We start from the raw sequence: 8,857 nt of genomic DNA, 5'->3' as shown, positions 1-8,857 counted from the left end.
AGTTTATATTTATTTGAGTGCTAGTGTTCAAGAGTGTGGATGCCTTTATATAGGAGACAGTATTACATGTCCCATATTCTAAAAGTTAAAGTGTTAATTGACAAATTGATTCTTACTGTTTTCATATCATGAAAAATCAGCCTGAGTTCTTTATAAATTCTATATGTTTTCATTGGATAGATATTGTGAACTTTTTAAAATATATGTGAGTAGTAATATTTCCAAATTGCCTCTTTGTTTTTGTTTTTTTTTTTACCAAACTACACTTTTATTTATGTACTTTTCAATAAGTTTAAATCCTTGAAGGGTACAGCATCACGCAGATTCTGTGTCCAATGGACTTAGCAGGAAGGTTGCTTCAGAAGTTTGCACAAACCATGCCACTGTTTCCATGAGCGTGAGTTACGTTTCCCCAGATTATTCTGGTTTTGTTAGGTTTTCCATCAGGAGTTACTGTGTTATTCTTTGTACACTAAGCGTATCTCTTGCCTAGATAGAAGTCAGTTTCATCTCTAGTATAAATACCTTCAGTTTTAAGAAGAGCTGTGTGCTTCCTCTGGTTCCAGAGACCCTGCTTATAGCCGACAAAAATGGCCTTGGACCACAGCCTTTCAGACATATTTGTCGTTTTAGAAGTCTTGTTCCCAGCAGACCCCCACAGGCTCCAAATAGCTCCATATTGTCTTTTAAAATTTCTCAAAAATTTAGCTTTGCTACAGTTTCCAATTTCTCCCCTAAGTGTCCAGAGGTCTGCTCTGCCAGTTGGTTTATCCTGAGGTCTCTCCACTTCATTGATCACAAGACCATTCATGGAAGGGATCATAGATAATACCCATGCATTACAAAAATTATCTAATTTTGAGATATAAATAGACTGGTTGATGTTCCCTAACCCCTGGGTGACAGTTTCACCCATCTTAATTCCTGCAGTACAGTTTTTACAAAGGACAATATCTGTCACTTTTTTAAAGATTTTTTAGAGTAGTTTTAGGTTCATAGCAAGATTAAGACAAAGGTACAGAGATTTCCCATATTGTCCCTGTCTATCAACATCCCCTACCAGAGTATCTTTGTTGCAATAGATGAACCTACACTGACACACCTTAATCGCCCAAAGTCCATAGTTTACATAAGAGTTCACTCTCAGTTTCATACATTCTATGGGTTTGGACAAATGTATAATGACATCCGTCCATAATTCTAGTTTTATACAGAGAGTATTTTTATTGCCTTAACACTCTTCTATGCTCTGCCGTATTCACCCTTCCCCCTACTCCAACCCTGGCAACCACTGATTGTGTTTTTACTGCCTTCTTAATTTTGCCTTTTCCAGAAGTTCTTATAGTCAGACTCACACAGTATGTGCCTTTTCAGATTGGCTTTTTTCACTTAGTAATACTTATTCATTCAAAGTCTGTCCACATCTTTACATGAATAGATAGCACACTTCTGTTTAGTGCTGAGTATTCCATTGTCGGATGTGCCACGGTTTATTTATCCATTCACCTACTGAAGGACATCTTGATTGCTTGCAAATGTTGGCAATTATTAATAAAGCTGCCATAAATATCACTGTGTAGGTTTTTGTATAGACATAAGTTTTTGACTCCTTTGGGTAAATACCAAGGTGCGCAAATGCTGGATCATGTGGTAAGAGTATGTTTAGTTTTTTAAGAAGCCACCAAACTGTTATCAAAATATATCTATCATTTTTAAATAAGAATTTTGGTTTTTTGTTTGTTTTTATTAGCCTGCAACATTGGCGACATGTACGTTTCTTTATGTTGAATGACCATTTGAATTTTCCTTTTCTGTGTGAGAAAGCTTTTATTTTTGAATAGATTCTTCAAGTTAATAATATACATACCTTTTCATACTGTGGCAAATATCTTCTATTTATTTAAGGCTTACTCTGATGGCTGATCTTATATGTCAACTGGGCCATCGTTAAGCAACTGTTTGGTCAAACACCAGTCTCAATGTTGCTATAAAAGTAATTTTGAGATGTGCTTCAAAGAAGAGCTAATTAAAATACATACTCTGCGTAATTCACAGTATTTTTTGTTTGTTTTTTCAGCCATGCACTATCTTAAGGTTTACAATGCACATTTGTACATTCATTAATTCTACTGAACTTCAAGTGTATTCCATAAAGTAGACTTGGTAGATAGCTTCTCTCTTTTTACAGCTATGGAAACACATCTCAGAAAGGAGAAATAGAGGTAGAATCATGCAGCTAATAGATACTAGAGCTGGTATTTTCCATAATTTACTTAGTGTGAAAAATGTTATTAAACATTGCTTAACTCAAGTAATCCTTACTTCCTATAGATTACTTATATTTTTTAATGTAATCACATCATTGTTCATTTTCCTCCCCCACCAAAAATAGAAATAACATTATTGGGGGAAGAGCAGAGTAGGAGAAAAAAGTGTCAGTTTGGAATAGTTTTTGAAATAGCAGAATAAAGGCTAGCTTGAATTGAAGATAACATTCATGCTTCCACTAAAATTTATTCAACACCTTGAGAGTGAATAATGAGAGCAGCATTAATAAGTGACATATAAATATGTAATAATTTAGCTTGAAAATATTAATTTTCATGAGTTTTTATTGCATTGAATGATTTCTTACATATATAATAAATCTTAGAATTCAAGTCTCATTATTTATTTTCCCTTTCCCATGGTTAAACATCATCGCTACTTAACTGACATAATTCCTAGTGACTCCTATTAAATTTCTTCATTGTAGTGTTGAATAAAACAAGTGATACTATGCATCTTTCTGCACACATGCAGCACCTAAACACTGCTATTTTTCAAGGCTTAGTTTTGAGATGCAATGTATAAAATTTCACATTTTTGACCATAAATTACTTACTTAATGTTTTCTGATGCTTATTTAGAAATGTCTTTATTTTGTTAGCAAGAAAAAAGAAAGTTCAATATGGTCCAGTTTATTTGCAGAGATACTGAATCATGTTTTCTTTGAACACATTTATCTATGCTCCAATTAAACAGGCAATGGTTGGTACATTTAGCACTTGATCAATTTTAAAGTATCAACTGAGGATGTGGATATTCTATTCCTATGTCTTCCTTTTGTTTCTTTTATAAATTCACAAAATAATTGCTTTGAATTCTAAACATCATAAGGATCCATAAGTTTAGTGAAATAACTTCACAGCTTATGGTTGAACTTAATTCTATCAGTGAAAAGGAAATACTTAATATTTGAGAGATATAATTTCCCAGTCACTTAGTAAATGATCTCTTTCAGTGAAATAACCATCCACATATTCATCAAATATTTATGTGTTGACCATTAAGTGTTTGTCACTATGTATAAGTCACAATGAATGTTATAGATAAAGAACCCAAGGAACAATTAGATCTGGCACAATTGTGAGATTTGCAGAAGTGAAGGTAGGAAGAACTGATGGATCAGAGAAGGAGACACTAAGAAGTCAGTCAGAGGAGCCAGTCTCTCTCAGGTACAAAAGTGGAAAAGGGAAACTCATGGGAAGGTCTATAGGAAGCCACTGACCTTCTGTAGCTACCACTTCTACAGTTTACAGTCCAGCTCCTGGGGGTGGTCCTAGGTTTGCTGTGGTCAAATGGGCTGGTAGTTAGAAATAAGAGCTAGAAGAGGAGCAGAGGAGATTGCTATCAGGCAGCAACTTACCAGACATCTTTAAATTTGTTCATCATCACATTTGACTATTGTGGTGTTGAGAGTAATGGTGGCTGCTTCACTCTGCCTTTTAAATCTGCCTTGGGTTCCACTGTTGACAAATTCTGATCCAGAAACCTTTTGTGAATCACCTCCACTAAAAGTTGTTTTACATAGTTTTTTGTTGTTGTTGTTACTCATGCCTTATTTTAGATTAGTTTCCTCAGAAGCAATTTCTAAAAGCAAGATTTGGGAGTGATTTGTTAAGAAGAGTTCACAGGAAAACCTGGAAAGAAAGTAGGAAAATAAAACCAAGAAGGTCAGCAAAGTATGTGATATCCCACAAAGACCCATGGTGGGTAACTTTGGCTCAACCCTGGAGGGGAACTCTGGAGAAAGTGTAGATCATATGCCCAGGTGATCCTGATTAAGGGCAATAGAGCTGGGTATTTATATCCCCACCTTAATCAGGTACTTGTTAAAGAATGTTTGTGGAAGGGATGTAATATAAAAGCTTTTCCATATTTACATACATTCAGGAAATATGTACTCTGAAAGTGTGAGGCCAGTCTTCTAACAAAGAGATACACAGTTGTTACCATTGGTACAACAAGTAGATAGGGACCCAGTGTGCATGAAAATGGCAACAGGATCCATAGGGAAATGGACAGACATCTTCTACACAAATAACTGTAATTCTAAATAATACATCCACTGGTATCTTAAGTAATATAATGTATACCTACATAGAGACAAAGATGAGATAGAAACAAAAAGGAGGGAAAGTATTTTTTATTATTATTTTTCTAATTTCCATAATATTCTTAAATACGTCTATAGAAAATAAAAAGAAAAAAGAAAAGAATGGTGATATGGATGAGATAGTAAAACGTTTTCTGCAGATGTATTGAACAGACTTCAGGAGTCCAAGTGAGGAAATATATATCCTACTTTACCAGTTATACAATGCCCCAGTCAGTCTCCATAGACTCTTAGAGCTTCAGTTATGATTACAGAGCAGTGACTATTTATGGGTCTCTGAGAACCTGAATATACACACATCTTCACATATTTCATTCTGGTACACCAATTATTTGATCAGTTTTATAGGGAAAAGGAAAAAGAAGTCTTATTGGGATCCTTGACAGTCCCATTTGCCAATCGTTAACAGCATAGCAATTTTGTCGACTGACCATGATTATTACAAAAGAGAACATTCTGCTAATATAGGACACTGCATTCAAAATCAGACAAAAAAATCTAAACATACTAATTAGATTAAATGTGAAGGTGGAATTGGATACTCTTATGAAGCATATTTTAGCTTTTTAAGGACTGATTTTATAATTGCTCTTTTCATATAAATAACTTGCTATGAAAAATCTCTAAAAAATTGTAAAATTTCTTTATTCAATCTAAAATGATCTTTATAGTGTGATGGACCAAGGTTTTAATAACAATATACATAATCTACTTTATAGAGAGAAATCGCAACATTCTAAGTGCATTTTGTCTTAAGCAGGGCTGCCCTAGAAGAGGAAATATATAAATAGATATTAATTTTGATATCTACCTTTCTATATCTATACTTATGTATGTATATATAAACTATAAGAATTACCTCATATTTTAAAACATTTCATTGATAAATATTTTTAAAAGATATATATGAGAAAGGATTTATAAAAGATGTTTTTACTCATCAGCAAATGAGATCTATGATCAATATCTAAGTACAGTTCTTACTGATATAAGTTTTGTTTACAGAAAATGTAGTTGTATGACCTGTGTAGAAGCAGACATATATGTGCATGTGAAGGTAAATAGTTAAAATTCATTTATGTATCTTGGAGAAATATATATCTCAGTCTATTTGGGTTGATATAACAGAATACCAAAGACTGATTAGCTTATTAACTACAGAAACTTATTTTTCACAGTTCTAGAGGCTGAGAAGTCTAAAATCAAGGTGCTGGCACATTCAGTGTCTGCTGAGGGCTGGCTCACTGATTCATAGACTGCCATCTTCTTTCTGTGTGCTCCTATGGTGAAGGGGGAGTCTTTGAGATCTCTTTTGCAAGGGTGTTAATCCCATTTTTGAGGGCTCCACCCTCATGACCTAATCACCTTCCAAAGGTTCCCCCTTCAAATGTCATCACATTGGGTATTAAGCTCCAACATGAATTTTGAGGGGACACAAACATTTAGTCTATAACAATATATAAATATGTTGTAATTATTAAATGTTATATTGTTTTTCCTTTAATGACACATATTTTAAGAAACTTCAAGTATGTTACATTAATGTAATCCACCATGAAACAGTTCATTTCCTTATTGGGATTTTAAAAATGAGATTTACATTTGTAGACCAAATCATATTTCCAAATTTCTAAAGATTTACAACATGTTAGGAAATCTGATGGCAAAACTATGAATATATATCAGAAGTATTTGTATGATATACCATATTTTTTATCCATTCATCAGTTGATGGACATTTGGGATGTTTCTAATTTTTTTCTATTATAAATATGCTGCTGTGAACATTCATGTTCAAGTTTTTGTGTGGATACATGTTTTTATTTCTCTTGGGTATATACCTAGGAGTGGAATTGCTGAGTCATATAGTTACTCTATGTTTAAACTTTTGAGGAAGTACTAGACTGTTTTCCAAAGCAGCTGCATCATTTTACATTCTCATACAATAAAATATTATTTGGCAATAAAAAAAATGGAATATTGACACTTGCTACAACATGGATAAACTTTTAAAACATTATGCTAAGTGGAAAAAGCTAGTCAGAAAAGACCATATATGGTATGGTTCCATTTGTTTGAAATGTCCAAGTAGGCAGATATATAGTGATAGACAGTAGATTAGTGGCTTGCAAAAGGTGGATAGAGAGGAGACAGGGAGTGACTGCTAATGAGTATTTTTTTTGTGGGGAGGGCGGGTAATGAGAATATCCTAAAATTGATTGTGGTGATGGTTGAACAACTCTGTGAATACACTAAAAACCATGGAGTTGTACACTTTAAATAGGAGAATTGTGAGGTTATGTGAATTTTAGCTGAATAAAACAGTTCTTTAAAAAAAACTATTTGTGTTACAGATGGCAAACATTTGGACATTGTGAAACATTCAGAAAACTAACACAAATTTAGTTATGTTATTGTTATTTAAGGGGAGAGGAATTTTACTCTTTTTCAGAATGTCTAACTAGAATATGACTTGCCATCCATTCTTTACATATACTATTTCATTTAATGTTCATTGGAACATTGCACTTTACTCATTATAAATAAAAAAAATATGACACAACATTTCAAGTTACAGTTTCTTCATATTGGAGGCTGAGTTTGAAATTATTTTAATCCACTTGCAAATTTGGGATGTTTTCCAGTAAAAAAAAAGTTCATTGGTAATTCATTAATCCATTCTTCCCTCCCTCCCTTTCTCCCTCCTTTCTTCCCTCCCTTTGTTCCTTCCTTCAACAAATGTCCATTGAGTGTCTATGATGTGTCAGGCATTGTTCTAGACAATGGTAAAAAAAAAAAAAATAACAATAACAACAAAACAAAAATAGTGTACCTACTTTCACAAAAAAGTTCAGCTTAATAGAGGAAACAGATGAAGGTTTAAAAAATCAAAAACTATTATTACAAAGTGCAATGTGTACCTGGCTATATCAAATTAGCACTTAACAAAGAGACAGGCCCTATCCTTTGGAGACATGAAAAGCATCTCTATGGAAACATGATGAACTAGGGAAATGGTGTGTGTGTGGGCATGGTGACAATCCAGACAGATGAACTAGAAAGTGCAGAGCCTTTGAGTCAGCCATAATAAGGTACACTTGAAAAACTGTCAGTGTGGATAACACAAAAGAATGGGTGATGGGTGATGAGGTGGGGGAAGATCATCAAGGATCAGCTGACAGAGGCATTATATGACATACTATGAATTTCTGCCTTTATCCTGTGAAAAATGGAGTATTTTAAGTAGATCAAGCTAAAGGAGAGAGTATGATTTTGAAATTGCTGCATTTTACATGCCTTTGAGTTATTGAAATACAGGTATATTTTTGTCAGTTATATATATTGTTTTGGAGACTAGAAAATATGTATGAAATGAAACACAGAGTTAATATAAGTATATGTGACCAGAAACATATTTAATATACAAATATCAAACTATTTTGATAAGTATACTTGCTGTATGCTAAGAGACAAAATTAGGAGAGTTTCAGAGAAAAAAAAAAACACACTTTCCTCAAAGTGATATATGATATCCTATCATATCACAGATGAATCAACAGTTTTACATAGTTCTTAATGTTTGATGTTTTTGAGTCAAAATAACAGAATTTAATGGGTTTATATATATGATAATATATTTCTACTGTCAGATTTATACCTTATAAAATGTGTTGTTTGTTGTTGAAAAGTAATGTTTGAAATCTGGTTCACAGCACAGTAGTCTATACAGGAATAGTTTAAAATCCATATCTTATTTTACTATAATAACATTGTTAGTTAATATATAAATGTATATCAGAGATCTGTCTATTGATCTAGTATCTATATCTAGAATCTTATACATGGACATATCTATTCTACCAAATATCTGTTTTGGAAAATATGGTTTTTAAAAGAAAACCTAGTTCCATATATGGAAAACTAGGTTGGAGCATTCAAAATTGCCTAAAAGTGTGATTTCACTTGATAAGTACTACAGCAATGTTAAAGTAATTATAACTGACTTAGCCTAAGCATATTAAGTAACATTGTCAATTTAATAAAATATATTTCAGAGACTTCCATTTCTAGAATGTAATAGATCATAGTAGGCTAATGCCTCTGCTACATTCACTAGAAAAAATCTGGATAAATTTAATATATATTTATATCTAAAGATGTTAGAGATCTCTGGATAAGCTACCTTTTAGAAAAGGTAGAACCATTACAAAGTGAGCTAAAGATTGTTGACAATTTTCCATTTATGAAGCGTTTGGAATTTTAGGTCCAAGTAGGGAATTTCTTACTGCAATTGCTACTTCCCTGATACCTTCATGCTTTTGATTTGCCCTTTTAGTTACCTAGTTAACAGCTTTATATCTAGTCTGCAAATTATTTATATTAATTTCTTCTGTTAAAATAACTGGTGTGATTTATATC

At 32.9% G+C, this 8,857-nt stretch overlaps 1 pseudogene; it reads right to left on the bottom strand.

Annotated features, from left to right (window-relative positions):
- Nucleotides 1-292: 292 nt before the first annotated feature.
- Nucleotides 293-619, bottom strand: LOC136119128 (large ribosomal subunit protein eL33 pseudogene; annotated as a pseudogene).
- Between the last annotated feature and the right edge of the window lie 8,238 nt (nucleotides 620-8,857).

Source organism: Phocoena phocoena, chromosome 2, assembly GCF_963924675.1.
Source record: "Phocoena phocoena chromosome 2, mPhoPho1.1, whole genome shotgun sequence".
NCBI classification, from domain to species: domain Eukaryota; kingdom Metazoa; phylum Chordata; class Mammalia; order Artiodactyla; family Phocoenidae; genus Phocoena; species Phocoena phocoena.
The sequence above is the reverse complement of the archived record's forward strand: the minus strand, read 5'-3'. Positions and strand labels throughout refer to the sequence as shown.